The sequence below is a fragment of the Chaetura pelagica genome, unplaced genomic scaffold (assembly GCF_000747805.2).
Source record: "Chaetura pelagica isolate M959 unplaced genomic scaffold, ChaPel_1.0 scaffold59, whole genome shotgun sequence".
In the NCBI taxonomy this organism is placed as follows: domain Eukaryota; kingdom Metazoa; phylum Chordata; class Aves; order Apodiformes; family Apodidae; genus Chaetura; species Chaetura pelagica.
The window spans coordinates 274,984-290,967 of record NW_009954416.1 but is presented as its reverse complement, the minus strand read 5'-3'; the positions used below and the strand labels follow the sequence as shown (position 1 = coordinate 290,967).

General features: G+C 40.1%; 1 protein-coding gene across 1 annotated transcript in view; it reads right to left on the bottom strand.

Annotated features, from left to right (window-relative positions):
* DLG2 (discs, large homolog 2 (Drosophila)) overlaps window positions 1–13,795 on the bottom strand; it is a 124,690-nt gene extending 110,895 nt beyond the window's left edge. Inside the window, exon 1 of the mRNA XM_010004403.1 lies at window positions 13,579–13,795. The gene's annotated coding sequence lies outside the window, so the exon portion shown is untranslated. The remainder of the gene's footprint in view (window positions 1–13,578) is intronic.
* Between the last annotated feature and the right edge of the window lie 2,189 nt (window positions 13,796–15,984).

The following is a 15,984-nucleotide window of genomic DNA, read 5'->3' as shown; positions in this document are numbered from 1 at the left end:
ACCCTGGTAAGGAGAGAGCTAAGGAATCTCCCATTTCTGTATGACAGGAACAAAACCAGCAGCATTACCTGGCAGTGGCTACCCCTGAGAGCAAAGAAGGCTGAAGGGATGAAAGTGGGCAGAGACTGATTACTATTGACAATATTTTTACTGACAGACTGACAACAGATCTTGGCAGGATTATACCCACTGGCTAGTTAAAAGAAGCAGTGCCATAAACATGTCCTGCTACAAATAAATCACAGCATAGGCACAGAAGTACAACACATGCATTAGCCCCCAGCCTGTCAAGCTGTTACAAAAATATGCACTCTTTCTTACACCCAAAATAATGCCAGCTGAAAACACACACAGATTATTCAAGGTTTTATGAGAATTGCCTCTATTGCACCTTTTAGGCATTATAGAAAAGATTCTAGAGAATATATTTTGATCAAGTAAAGCTTTCAAAGCCTCTGAAGCAAACCTGCCATATAGAGTGGGGAGTTTATTATTCTTGGCTAATTCTGGCTTTCTAATGAATTCAGTGCCTTGGGAATTTAAAATACAGAAGCATTCTCTTCTAAAAGTTACAGAGAATACCTATGGGTATGGATATCAGAAACAATTTCTAACTCCATAACTTCCACATTTCTGATTAATTTTTGTATATGAAATAAAATCTTTGTACCCTGTGACTATGAACAGCTTTGCTAAGAATGAGGCCAAGGTGGCCTGTACTCTTTAGGTTGTATGAAGTGCCATTTTTGAAGGGAAGGAGGAGTTTTTTCCTAGGTCAGATTGCAGGGACAGTAAAACCTGAGTTTCTGCCACATACCTATTTTTTGAGACCACCTCAGAGTTCTATTAATGCATTCCATAGTATTATAGGGAACTTGATTTTCCCTTTCTCTCAAGTATCCATTTCAATGCATCACTGTAGAATCACACATTAAATAAATATCATCCAGCCTGAGTCAGTGTTTGCCAAAGAAAGTAATTCTTTCAGTCAGTCAGTCAGTCTTTCCAAAGAAATAAATGGCAATATCATCAGGGCAACATCTGAACTTTTCAAGAGTCAGTCTCCAGTGATAGCAGTGGGGTACCCTTATCAACACAGGGGGTGGAGAAGATTAATGCATTACATGTCTGTGTGGACTTAGCAACATCTCTTCACTTTAAGGCACAAGAAAGCCTTGTGTTGGCTCAGGTTTGAGGAGAACTAAGATGCAGGATAATTGTTCTGAATTCTGCATCTCCTCAAACCTGTGGGTGCCCACTGACTCTGTCAGCACCAGTCCTTTCTGTTCCATAACACAGTGTGAGTCCACAATAAGAGAAAGAAACTGGTTTGTATTGGGTTTTGACTGCTTGGGGTGTTTGCCTGGTCTCTTTACAACAGGTCAGACACACTTTATCATAGGGATCTGTCACTGCAAGCATGAAGATACATGGATCTGAAATGCCATAATTCCTGGTGGGTGGCACCACGCCGTCAGTCTGCAATTTCTGGGCTGGAGGTTTCTGTCAATATCTCTCTTGATCTGCCACAGATTCTTAGCTCAGGGCACTGACCTAAGAGCAGAATCTTGCCCAGCTACATGATGGTTATGCTGAAGACCTGGGAAAGAAGTGTGTGCATGAAACACTGTGATGATGTCCCTATTTTAAGCTGTGTCATTCTTCATCACAATTTCACTACTATGTTTCGAAGGCATCAACATGGACAATGACAAGAGAGATTAAAGACTCTGGAAGGACTGTGGCATGCAAACTACAGCTGAAAAGAAACTAAACTTCTGAAGAGATCCAGGATCAAAGGACCTGGGAAATGTCAGTTGGATGGTACTTCTATCACATTACAAGGCTCGATGATGTAAGTATGGGAGAACAAGCCCTGCAACAGATCAGAGCCAATTATCAAAGTAATCCCATTTGGCCATAAAAATATCTAATAATTTAATAATGATAAACCTTGTTTGTAATCACAGAGCTTAATGAGAGCAACTTACACTGAAAGGAAGGAAGGGAAATCTCTGGAGTAGAAAGGCAGCTAAAGAGGACGTTAGCAAATTCAAGTAAATGTGAGGTTTTAACTTCTTTTTTATAGGCCATACTCTATTCATAGAAGGATTTTTTTTTTTTTTTAATCAGCCAACACAGTGCTGAAGCCAGCTTCAAGATCATGAAAGCACACTTTTGTTTTCACACTCTGTGCCATGTAGGCAAGTCGCTCAATAAAGGAAAGGTTTCTTTTGTTTGAATGTTTAATTTCTGGCAGGCAGATTTCAGGAATAATTACCATCTACAGAATTTATAATTCTCATTACCCACCAATATTTCCAAGTGAACTTAAATTCCAAGCAAGCATTTGTTAGATCTGAACAAAGAGGGAAAGGTATTGGATAAAAGCAGTGTTGTTTAATTCAAATCTTGAGCAAGAATGATATTTAGCAATGGGTGGGACTAAACATCTGGACTAAACAGCCAGAGAAGTATTCTCAGAAAATTGAGAAGGATGCACATGTCTTTGAGGAGTCATGGCTCCTCCTTGCCATATTTTAGGCATACTGCATGTCACACCCTTTCCTCCCCTTCCATTAGGAATTTACAATATAAGATGGCTAAAACCTTCAACAAGTAGCACTAATGTCCACTGTTGATCAAACTATTTCCTAATGTTTGGGGTGTGACATCCAATATGTAAGAAATACAGAGCTGGTAAACCCCACTGGTGAGACAAGGTCTGGCTAACAACTTGGGTCCTTTAGAATGCAAAGATCTTTAGGATAAGGAAAATATTACTCTTAGCTACCATTGCCTCCTGGCTCACATTATTCTCCCTGGTGACAGTGCTGTTGAACAACTAGGTACAGCAACATAAAGGTGTAACATCTATTATATTTAATAGCAAACACCCTGATATTGGCAGTGCCCACAATGGCTATAGGTCTGTCAGCATTTTCAAAGCTTTACAACAGCCATAAAAACTCATGGAGTATAGAAATGAGTCAACCAGTACTTATAATTGCTGGCATTTAGCACCAGAGATGATGACTAAGAATCTATATTTGAAATACCTGGAGCTGGTAGAGTCCAAGTATACAAACCCTGTGGAAGATCAACTAAGCACTACACTTCTGTGAATTAAATACACTCTAACTTAGTGGTTGTAGAATGTTTAGATGAGCACTTAAAACCACATTTATTCTGCACACGCACAAAAGGTATTCACTTATCTTGCAAAATGAGATTTGTCTTGACTTGGTTTTCCCTGAATGCAGAATATTGCCATGTTTGACATTCAGCTTCATGCCCTTTCATCAGCAGAGGCTGTTTTCAGATTTTCAGAAATAATGTTTAGGAAATTCCCTGGAGCATAATTTTCCATGCTAGATGTCATGTGTCTCATATGCTCAAACACAATTTGACAGCATTTCAAATGGTCTTTCCTTTCTGCATTAATCCACCCTACAAAAAATTAAATTGAAACAAAAAATTTAGGGAATTAGTATCACAATGTCTCAGATGTTTCTTTGCCAGAGAAGGAGTTCACTAAAAAAATGATGTCCCTAGATTACACATTAAATTTATTTTTATATGTCAGTTTATGCTATGTATCTATGGTAATTTATGCAATTTATATGAAAGAGGGCTGATATATGATATTCCTTTAATAATTTACAATTATATTGTTTTTTATCCCAAACCTGATGGGTTTCACAAACTCAACAGTACAAAAACCAGGTATCAATGGAATCTACCTTAAGGGTGTCAGTCACAATCATGGAAGTGCTGCAAGTAAATCAAAGTACAGAATAATGGCTGAATTAAAGTGGTGCTTCCTCTGCAGATTGAGTAGATTAATTTAACTTTGACTTTATCTGAAAGAGCTACTCATTGTTTCAGAGTCATACTCTGCAAGAGGCACATCCACTGGAAGACAAAAGGCTGAGTCAGCCATCACAGATGTTAAACAGAGATTAAGGCAGAAATTGACCACGTTTGTGTTCTCAGGCTGGTCTTTGATTTTAATATTTTTAGATATATGTAAATGGTATAAGATCAGAATCAGGTTCCATATGTCTCCAGATAAGTGCTTAGGTCTTTACAATTTCCATTACTTAATTGAATGAGTGACTTTAATATTTGAATTTAAGTTCTTTATCTGTGTCCTAAACTCAAATGTATTTTTTTTTTTGCTGGGAAAACCAGTAAATTACATGTTTCTTCACTGAACAATAAAATATTTAATCTAAATACAATTTGCCAATAAGGATACAATTTTTCAGTACAGATATTCAAACATTAGCTCTCAACAACTAAAAGGTTTTAATCAAATGTTGCCAAGTGTTGTTATTGAAACTCACTTTTAAGGTGCTGCATAAATCTGAAAGCTTACAGCAATATAAAGGGATACATTTTTAAAGCAGTATGTATCTATGACTTTATTTTCTGATTTGCTAAACTTCTGTCCATTATATTTGAGAGGTCATAGCAGTCTGGTGAGGTTCCCACTGACTGGAACAAAGGTAACACAGCCCCTATTTTTAAAAAGGGGAAAAAGAAGACCCAGGGAACTACAGGCAGGTCAGTCTCACCTCTGTGCCTGGCAAGGTCATGGAGTAGATCGTCCTGCAAAGTCTGTTAAAGCACATGGAAAATTAAGAGGTGATTGGTGACAACCAACATGGCTTCACTAAGGGCAAGTCATGCCTGACCAGCCTGGTGGCCTTCTATGACAAGAGAGTTACAGGCCTTGTACAGAGATGTTGGATGGTGGCAGAGCAACTGATGTCATCTACCTGGAATTGTTCAAGGTGTCTGACACTGTCCCACATGACATCCTGGTCTTCAAACTGACAAGACATGTGACAGATGAATCACTCGCTGGATAAGAGATAGTCTGGATGGCCACACCCAGAGAGTTGTGGTCAATGGCTCAATGTCCATTTGGAGGCAGGTGATGAGTGGTGTCCCTCAGGGGCCAGTACTGGGACCAGTGTTGTTTAATATCTCTGTTGGAGATAAGGACAGTGGGATTGAGTGTATCCTCAGCACTGTGTGGTGTGGTTGACACCCAAGAAGGAAGGGATGCGATCCAGAGGGACTTGACAGGCTGGAGAGCTGGGCCAGTGCCAACCTCATGAAGTTCAACAAGGCCAAGTGCAGGGTCCTGCACCTGGTTGGCACAACCCCAAGCACAAATACAGACTGAGGAAAGAATGGCTGAAGAGCAGCCCTGAGGAGAAGGACTTGGGGGTGGTACTTGATGAGAAACTGGACATGAGCTGCCGGTGTGTGCTGGAGCCCAGAGAGCAACTGCATCCTGGGCTGCATCAACAGAAGTGTGGCCAGCAGGGTCAGGGAGGGGATTCTGCCCCTCTGCTCTACTCAGACCCCACCTGGAATACTGTGTACAGTTCTGAGGCCCTCAGCACAAGAAAGATATAGACCTGTTGGAGAGGGTGCAGAGAAGGGCCAGCAAGATGATCAAAGGGCTGGAGCACCTGTGCTATGAAGACAGGCTAAGAGAGTTGGGGCTGTTCAGCCTAGAGAAGAGAAGGCTCTGGGGAGACCTTAGAGCACCTTCCAGTACTTGAAAGAGACTACAGGAAAGCTGAGGAGGGGCTTTTAATCAGAGAAGATAGTGATGGGAGAAGGGGTAATGGTTTTCAACTGAGAGAGGGGAGATTTAGGTTAGGTATTAGGAAGAAATTCTTCAGTCTGAGGGTGGTGAGGAACTGGAATGGATTGCTCAGGGAGGTTGTTGATGCCCCGTTCCTGGAGGTTTTTAAGGCCAGGTTGCACAAGGTTTTGTGCAACCTGGTCTAGTGGTGGGGTTCCCTGCTCACGGCAGGGGATTTAGAACTTGATGATCTTTAAGGTTGCATCCAACCTTAATGATTCTATGATTTTATTTTTTTTTCCTAAGTGATCTCTCTCTTCTGCAAGTATTTATCTTTATATTCTAAAAGTGTCAACAGGAATAAAGAAAAAAGAGTTTATACATGTAGGCCTGAACAAACTGGACATATTTCTGGTATAATGAACTTCAGAGTGACATGAAATATCAAGAGTATTTTGCCTTCATTGTATACTTTTAAAATAATTCCTAACTATACCAAAACTCTGCATAATGTATAACCTCAGGTAGGGTAACTTAACACTTGGGAAAAGTGTAAGGGGTTAAAGAATGTCAGAAGATAAAAGTGATATTATTGCATAGATTCAAAAGAAAACATGCTGGTAGCTGATTATTCAGGTTAAAGTAATTTTCCTTCCCATGTTTAAAATCTTACAAATAACTCCCATGATAAATACAAATCATTAATTCTTGATCAAACATTTTTGTTACAATTAGTTGACAGATCTGAAGACAACATCTACAGCCAAAACTTGTTTTTTCTTCTATTAACCAAGCATATAAAAAATAGAAGGAAACAAAATTTCAGTGTTTCTATCTTGATAAGTTTAGGTGCCTGTTTGGTCAGACACAGACTCACACTTTATATAAATATCTCAAAGAATTGAGGTAAACTGTTGGATTTATGAATAGTGTAAGGCAAAAGCCAGACTGATTTATGAATGGTAGATAAACCTGAATTAAAAGCTACAAATGTGCTTCAGAGTAATTCCACTGGAAAGTGCCTAAAAATACTCAGTCCTACCTAGTTTCTGCCCTCCAGCCTTTCTACTTTTGCTATTTCATATCACTGCAATTCAATACATATGCACTAAAACATTTCATAAAAGCAAAGCAGAATTTATTCCCATCTCTGAAAGTCTGACTATGAGTGTTGTCCTTTCTCTGGCCAAGTGTGAGCAGCAAGAAATGAGACAGTAAAAACCAAAAGAAGACATTTAAGCACCAAATATTTGTACCACATCAACTTAAAAAGATCAATATGGAATTGCTACCATAAAGATACCTGAGTTGCTCCAAAAAGGTGCTTCAGGAATCTTGTAAAACTAGGTCAGTCTACCATTTTAAGTCAAAGATGGTAAAATTTGAACCCAACATGAAATGGAAACATTTAAATGACATTCAGTATTCCTGACCAATCTTTAATTCAAACAAGAATATTTTACAACATCTGTGGAAAATATTATGTGTTTTAACTGACAAATTGTAAAATATTGTGAAATGAATGTAATTTTATGCCTGGAAAAACTGTTTTGTATGTAGGAGTGGTGTTTTCTCCCTCCTCTGAAACTTAGTTCTGTGCTGGATGAGTATATTTCACTGAAGTATTTAACTTTTATGGTTGTACTTATGATTGGTTGCACTGTTAGATAAATAGCAACAACTAGCAGTAACAGCTGAATTACATCTAATACCACCTACTCATAATTTTACTTTGCATTTTTGAACTTTAGCCCATCTCAAAGCCAGCAGCAGCCAGTGTACACTCTCATTTCTCTGTGCAGTGTGCATCTGAAATACCCACCCAAGAAAGGCAAGGATCGTACATGGGACATTAAGCAGATAATAATTTTGCCCATTCTCAGTTTTCCATCTGGGATAACAGATTCCCTCCTCAAGGAATATTTTGGTAGTGGGAGACACAGATTTACTACTATAGGCAAACTGAGATGAACACAATTGTACATTAATACAGAGAGAAAAAAATATCAATTAGATGAAGAGATACTCTGTACTGGGGTGATGGTGTTTATACCTTCTTAAAACTACAAGCAGCTTGGTTGAAAGAAAGTAGATATTTTCTTCAGTGTAATACTTCCTTTACTTCCTTTACTTTTCTTAGACACTGCTAGATAGAAACATTTCCTCCTTAGCATTACTAGCTGCTCTGAAGGTTTCTCCTACTCGTGCATGTTCCTGAACATAGTGAAAATGCTTCTGAGAGTGCAATTTACTTCAACCACAGAAGTAAATACCTATAGAAGAAAAAAAAACCAACAAAACCAAACCAAAACAAACTGCACAACAAAAAAACAACAAAGTGAACTGATTACATTCTGCCTGGCCTGTTCACCCATTCAGTTTCAGCATGTGGCTGCATATAAAACACACAATTCAATCAGTTCTTTTTTATTTCATAATGTCAAAGGTTATTACCACAACACAAAAAAAAAGGATAATAGTGGGTGCATAAATTAGCATTTGCTTAGCTCAAATGCCAGTGCACTAATCTCTTTCTGTACAGCCTAGCACAAACAGTATTGTAGATCACACTCCCAGAGCAGTGGATTTCTGTTGTCTTCCAGACAAGAAGGATCTCATGGGGAGTACAGTACTGAATTAGAAGGGACACACCATGTCCCACTCTGTCACTTTGCAGGTTCTTCAAACACAACACAATGACTAATGTGATGTAAAGATGACATTAACTCTTGGGATTTTAAAATTTATGTCAATCCAGATTACTCTCCTGCCTGACTAAAATAATAGGAGAGTTCTACTAACACTGAGAAAGTATGAGGAGGGAGAGAAAAGAAAAAGAGAGGAGACTTTGGTAAGACATTGGGAAGAAATTCTTAACCATCAGTGTAGTAAGGCAGTGGAATAGGTTGCCCAGGGAGGTTTGGAAGCCCCTTCTCTGGAGGTGTTTAAGTCCAGTTTGGATGAGGATTGTGCAGCCTGGTCTAGTGTGAGGTGTCTCTGCTCATGGCAGAGAGGTTGGAACCTGATGATCTTTAAGGTCCCTTCAAACCTTAACCATTCTATGAGTCTATGATTCTATGATTCTGGGAATGAGAACTCAAACTGCCATTTTATCAGGGTGACTTTTGAGTGAGCATGTTGGTAATTCCCATGCAGAAATATGGTGATGCCATTTTTTTTTTTTCCCTGTAATACAAAAGAAAAACTATCTCATTATTAAGCTTTAGGCCACCAACTAGTAACTTGAAGTTTGTAGAGGACAGAACTACCCCACTGTTCTTAATGAATTAATCTGCTGCAGATGTTTGTACACAGGCAAGTGGAATGAGAAGTGTTCTCTGCCTTTGATGATTCCAGACAAGACAGAATACTGAAGACCAGAGGAACAGCAGATATTTAGGAGTGCTTCAGCCTGCAACCTGATGGGATTACAGCCACTTTCATGTATGGCTACACATGGTCACAATACGAAAAAGATGGAAACTGTTCATCTAGAGTAATGCACAGTGACTTTCCATGCAGCTCATTCTTGGGACACAGATCTAATACGTGACTGCAGGATTCAAAGTTGTAGGGCCTTTACTAGGTCTGATCCTGGATGAGAATTGAATCCTACACCTCTATTTATGAGCAAGTTCTCCGTACACTGTAACTATTCCTTGATGGAGACACGGTCATAGCAACCAGCAACCTTCTGACCATGCATGATCCCTTAAAACACAGAGAAACTCCACTGAAAGCTGATAAGGGCAGCTTGTCTCTTGACAAGGAACCTTTGACCAATACCGTTAATGTCAATCATGTAGACTACCTCAAATGCCACACACAAAGCAGAGCATTTGTATCACTCAGCTTCTTTGGCAGCTGGCTCCTGCTGATTTCTGATGCTGAATTCTCCAGAACCAGCTCTATTACCCTGGAGCATACCCTCCTCACCTGGGAGGTTTCAAGGACAGACAAATCACACAGAATCACAGAATCCTAGGGGTTGGAAGGGACCTCAAAAGATCATCTAGTCCAACCCCCCCCCTGCTAGAGCAGGATCACCTAGAGCACATCACACAGGAACATGTTCAAGGTGGGTTTTGAATGTATCCAGCAAGGGGGAAACTCCACAACCTCTCTGGGCAGCCTGTTCCAGTGCTCTGTCACTCTCACAGGAAAGAAGTTTTTTCTGATGTTTACACGGACCCTGCTATGTTCCAGTTTGCATCCATTGCCCCTTGTCCTATCACTGGACATCACTGAAAAAAGCCTGGCTTCATCCTCCTGACACTCCCCCTTAACGTGTTTGTAACCATGAATGAGGTCGCCCCTCAGTCTCCTCTTCTCCAAGCTAAAGAGACCCAGCTCCCTCAGCCTTTCCTCAGCAGGGAGATGTTCCACTCCCTTCATCATCCTTGTGGCTCTGTGCTGGACTCTTTCAAGTAGGTCCCTGTCCTTCTGGAACTGAGGGGCCCAGAACTGGACACAAGATGCGGCAGATGTTCCACTCACTTAATAAACCAAGCAATTGCACCCATGAACAAACTAAACTTAATATTTATTGTTTTTGTAACTTGAATATCCTCTCCTGTTTATACAATCATACAAGATCGAAAGAAATCTATTCTGCAGGATTAGGCCTTTGCATGCATTTCTCTCCCAACAGAAAGAACAGACCAACATCAAAGAGCACATTGTGTTTATGAACAGGCTCTCTCTCTGCTTCCATTACCAAATTTGTTCCTTTCATGCACCGAATGTTTGATAATCTTTTAAAATGGTGTTTCTCTGCCAATCTATCTGGACATTAAAACCCCCATATTGTTATTCATTGACATATCACCTTTTTTTTACTATGTTCTGCCTCTTCCCTGCCATGAAGTTGTTTTGGCTGTTCCCAGCACTGAGAAGAGTACATATCTAACCTATCATTCCAATCCATTTCTCCACTCAAGGACTTCTCCCTGAAAGCACATCACTACAACTGCTGGTGTCTGTATGGATTAGTTTCATGAGTGGCATGATTACTGAATTCAAATCTGGGAATGCTGCAAGATAGCACGCTGCCAGTCTCTTCAATAAAAAGTAAAGAGATTTAAAATTAATAAGAGAGTTAATAGTTTTAAATTCTAATACTATGCACTAGAGCTTTCTGTACTTGAGACTTCAGTATTAGACATTGATTCCTTTATTTAGCAGAACAGTTTGTTTGTGGGCATGTGTGCTTGAAAGAGCAAAATAGAGGTGTTACATGCAGACAAATGTGCATTTGGACACTACTGCTGCAATCCCCAGTCACTTTTGACATGGAATAAAAGCACAGTTGCACAACTACATAGTGACACTTCAGCTGTATTTACTGCAAACTGAAAAATAACTCTCCAAAGAGGAATGCTGGGTTATCCAAAAATATATATCCAGCAGAAATATTGACCATCACCAGCCATGGGACTTCACAGTAAACCTGAAGGTCAGCAGACCTAAGGTATTTCAGACCAAAGAAATAAGAAAAAAGGTCAATTCTAAAGCTAAGGTGTTTTATCCAAGACGTTTTCCCTCAGGCATCTGCATTTTATGCAATAGAGAATCTGAACATAGGTGCCTTGGCTGGTTTCAGCTGTAGCCAGAAGGCAAAAGCTGAGAGAGATTCCTCTTGGAGAGCAGATTTCTGCTACTCAAGAATGTTACACATCAGCCCCAAAATATTGTCTCTATTCAGAAATGAACAGGAAACCAACATCTTTCTTGGAGTCGTGGGGTAGTGCATTTCCAGCAGGCTGTACCTGTACTCACCACACAGACCAGCTCTGGTAACTAAGGGGATTTCAGGCACAGGGCTCCATGGAGAGCACCACAGTCGCTTACTGTGAGGTGAGAGGCATGGATCACAGCAGCCAACTCATATCCACATAAAACAACTGTGTTCTTCAGACCAGAGAGGATTAAAAATACAATTCTTAGTCATTGCTGTTTTCCCTTCACAAACACTACTACCACAAAGGAGCAGTAAGCATGCACCCAGGATTAAAAACCATTTTTTTCCACAACCTCTGGCTAATTTCCATTTGGTTGGCCTCGCTCTTATCTGGACCAAGCATCAGGAAGCTGGTCTCATCCGTGCCCAAGTCTCCATCCCACTGCCTGCAGACTGAACTAGTTGGTACCTGAATTTATTGTGTTACAACAAAGAGTGAGTCTGGAGCTCTGGTGCCCACAAGAGCCATATGCCCATATCACAACTGTCTCCTTTTAGGGCTGCTTTTCCTGTCCTAATTTATACTTCCTCAGATGCAGTTCATAGATTTACATGGCTAATGTTCTGAGCACTGAGCTGACAGCATAGCAATCCATGCAATACAAATGCCTAGACAGATGGGTGCAATATCACAGATTTCTGAAAGGAGGAGAACTTGCAAAGCCAGAAGCTCACACTTCAAGAAATCTCATTTGCTAGCACAGGGGTCACTGAAAATAGCTGCGAATGCTTAAAAAGCAGCAAAATGCTCTTAAATAAAGCACTGCTGAGAAAGGTATATACTTTTTCCTAGAAATAGGGTCTAGTCTGTTAGGCTGCCAGAAAATAATCTTCTCAAGAAATTCTGAGTTTTAAATTTATGATTTATAAAGAATAAGTGCAAATCTGTTCTGCAAAGGAAGTCAGTGGCAGAGGCCACTTTGCCAATAGCCCTCCTCTTTAAATAAAAATTATGCTAAAATGAGATACCTTATTAAAACAGGATCTGTCCTGCAGCTTCAGTGCTTTTGGTATAACCCACAGAATAGGTTATTTCTAGATGAAAAGTCACAATACAAGTCTAAATCATTATTGACTGAAGACTTTGGATTGATACCAGAGGAGAGGTCTCTGGAAGAGAGTGTCTCTCTCCAGTTACTAATAATACAACAGTAGGACAACAGGTGTTGTTCTGCCAAGCCCTCTTGATATTTTTCCCCCCAAAAAAAAAAAGGAAAAAAAAAAAGAATGGGCACAAAGAGACAGGAGCAATGATTGTCCCTTTGGTAATACTGCTACTGGTAAAAGGAAAAGTAAAATTGTCACTCATGACCACCTGCGTCTCCTGAGGAGGGATACAGGTACTGTGCAGCAACGCTAACATAAACTCTGCTTTTCAAGTGCTTTCTGGTTAAAGCAACAACAAAAATAATTGGTGGCTTACGGATCATTAAAGGTTACTGGCAAGATAACACAGACAGATATTTAAGGAGCTTGCTTGAAAAGATGCAGAGGTCATAACGAAGCAAGTGATAATTAGAGCAAAGAATCTAAAGCTGTTGAAATTCAGAAAGTAAAGCATAGGAAATACACCTTTCCCTGCCGAGCTGTGCCACATCATGTTTCCCACAGTTTGTTTCAAAGTCTCCCTTTGCCTTTCATCTTACACATATTTCAGCACCGTTGTTATGCAAGATGGGGAATCATTCATTTTAATGTGATACTAAGCATATTACCACAAAAACAGAGAGATGCTACCATTTTACTGATTATCTAATTAAAAAGCTCTACAACATAAATTCTTTGCAGCCCCTCGCCGCACACAAAAGATTCCATGCTGCAGCTGAAAAGCCACATGTAGATAAAAGCAAAGAATTTGTAAATGCTTCTGATTTTATCTTTTTCTTCCTCTCGTTACAAAAGCCACAGCTATCACTCTCTTTAACTGCTAATAAAAGCAATTAAATGACAGGTAGATTTGCTCCTCTGTAGCTTCTTTGAGCCCCCAACACACTCACTAAAGGAAAGTAAGTTTAGCTAGAAGAGATCCTCACAGCACTATGGTGAATAATTCATCATTGCATTTTTCTTTTCATCTCATTTTGTGCCAGTACACAACTGAAAATATTGCAAAATCTAAATACAACCACACACAAGGACTTCCAGCAGCAAAATACACATAAAACTAGCAGGCAGGTTTCCCCAGCTTATATAATAACAGCTTTAGCTCAACAGAACCCCCATCACTCACCGAGGACTGAATTCACTTGAACAAAAGCAGAGCCCAGGCACCAAATGCAGCTTCGCAGGACTCTTAATGCGAGATGCTCCTGTCTGCTGTTCAGTTCACACTTGCCTTTATAACTAAGCCAACCAACAACATTCAGTTGCTGAACCTGATGAATTATAAAACGGTAGCTCCCAGACTCTCATATTTTACATCACAGGGGGTGGTCATCCAGCATACAAACTGCCTGTGTACATATATTCTGCTATAACTCATCCTGATAAACACATCAGGGCTGGCAGCAGTGACAGTAATTGGTGCTCAGGATGTACAAGCACAAACCAATAGAGCACACTCCCACCTTCTGCTCTGTGCAACATCTCTACCTGTCAATCACTGCACCTTGTTAAGGTGGAATGATCAACTGCACTTCAGGGCAGAAGCAAAACACAGAGGATAAACCATCTCCCTGATATGAATTGTTCACTTAAACATTTCCTAATACAGTAGTAAATGTAGCTTCAATCTCCTCTAGATACAGTTTTCATGATTTTTTTTATTTTTTTTTTTAAATCTTCCCTTCTTAAAGACACAGTTCTTCTTTAGAGTCTAACACACAGTTCCTAACTTCCACTATCACGAATGGAAATTATTCAGGCAAATTCCATGGATATTAGCAAGAATAGCCTAAAAGCTACACTCCAGGCAGAATGACAGTTAAAAGCAATGTATTTATTAGATGAAATTATATGTACATTTGAAAAGCCTCTTCAAAATGCTGATAGGTTTTAAGAATGTACACTGTTATATATATATTTGTAATGCTATTAATTTCACTAATACTTTCTTTTTCCATATGCTTGCATTGTTTTTAAAGTAAATGTATAGATAGAAAATAAAGGAACCAAACAGCTAAAACTTAGGCCCATTAATACAATCACTTAAATGAAACATTTTCAAATGGGATTAATTGCAGCAATAGCAATCACAATTGCTGAACATGCCACAGATTAATGCTCACTATTAGCCCCTAACAAGGAAAACTGGTTATGGGATTGCTAGTACATGGCCAGGGATCAGCCACTAGAAAGGGTTTGGTATGGCAAATCTTTTACAATGGAGCAGAAGTTGCTCTTCCAGGGTTGAGTTCCAGGAATTTTGAACGTGTCTTACACAAACTCAAGGCTATTTGTAGCAGCACAGAGTGAATGAACACTTTATTTGGGATGATTTTCTATTTCTACATCCCTGGTGACACCTCCCAGAGGGCTCCATTTGGAGCCTGAACTTGAGCCAGCTCCTTTCATTCCCCATGCCAGAAAAACTCTCCCGACATTTGGTACCACGATGGAAGGTTGTGCTTGGGAAGGTGAGCACAGTTGTGTGAATGGCTGTGCATTGCCAGGATGCTTTTCCATGAACAACTGGGCAGAGGAATGCAAATGAAGCCTGCGTGGCAGCCCCAGGCAGAAACCCAACCCATCTCACCATCTGGACCGACTGATGTGCGTCACCATGTGGGAACAGGGTGTTGCATTTCATGCATAGCAAAAGCAACTCCTATATATATCCCTTTTCTCCCATCCTCAGCTGCTTGTTTCCCCCCCCTCCCCCATTCCTCATTGGTCTCTTTGTGTTCGGCACCTTCACTATATGAGAAAAAACTCACTGAAGGCCAGAGGCATGAGCAGTGTTCCTGCATGTGCTACTGGCTTTTACTATAGTGGCTTGTATGAGAGAAAGGCTGTATATAGCTGGGTGGCAGAGCATAGGGGGGGCATATCAGGACTTAATCAAAGTAATGGTTTTGATGTCTCTTTCTTTCTCAGAGGAAAGGGCAGCTGAGATCCAATAATTGGATTCTCCAGTGATGCTGATTTGGAATCATCCAACATGGGCAGAAAATATTCCAAATGACAGACCCTGACTCATTCGGAAGCAGCAAAAAGATCTGTGCCACTGGGTCTGCCCTATCAAGCCAAATTCTATTCTCAGGGTTTTACACATTTCACTTGAAATTGGGGAGGTTCTCTACAACGGCATAAGCACCACAGTTTGTTGCCTTGTGTACTAATTGGGGTTTTCTGACCTATTTTCATAAAAGGCAGGTTTTAAACCATATGTGCCAGAATGCCCTAAATGGCATCTGTTTTCTTTTTTGTTTTGCTTAACCATTCGGGTTGGAAGAGGCTTCCCAAGACTCCATGTAAACATGACACTGACTTAGAGTAATCTGGAGCAGCGTGATTAAGACACAAGCAATATTTTATGAATCTCCTTGATCAACATAACCCTCAACCTGCAATTCAGCCCACGTTAACTGAAGTACAGGTTTGTAAAACTGACCAATATCACAATAATGTGAGACACTGCAATATTTCATAGCTGTGTGTAGGTGGCATGCACAAACCACAGTCTGTGGTATTACAC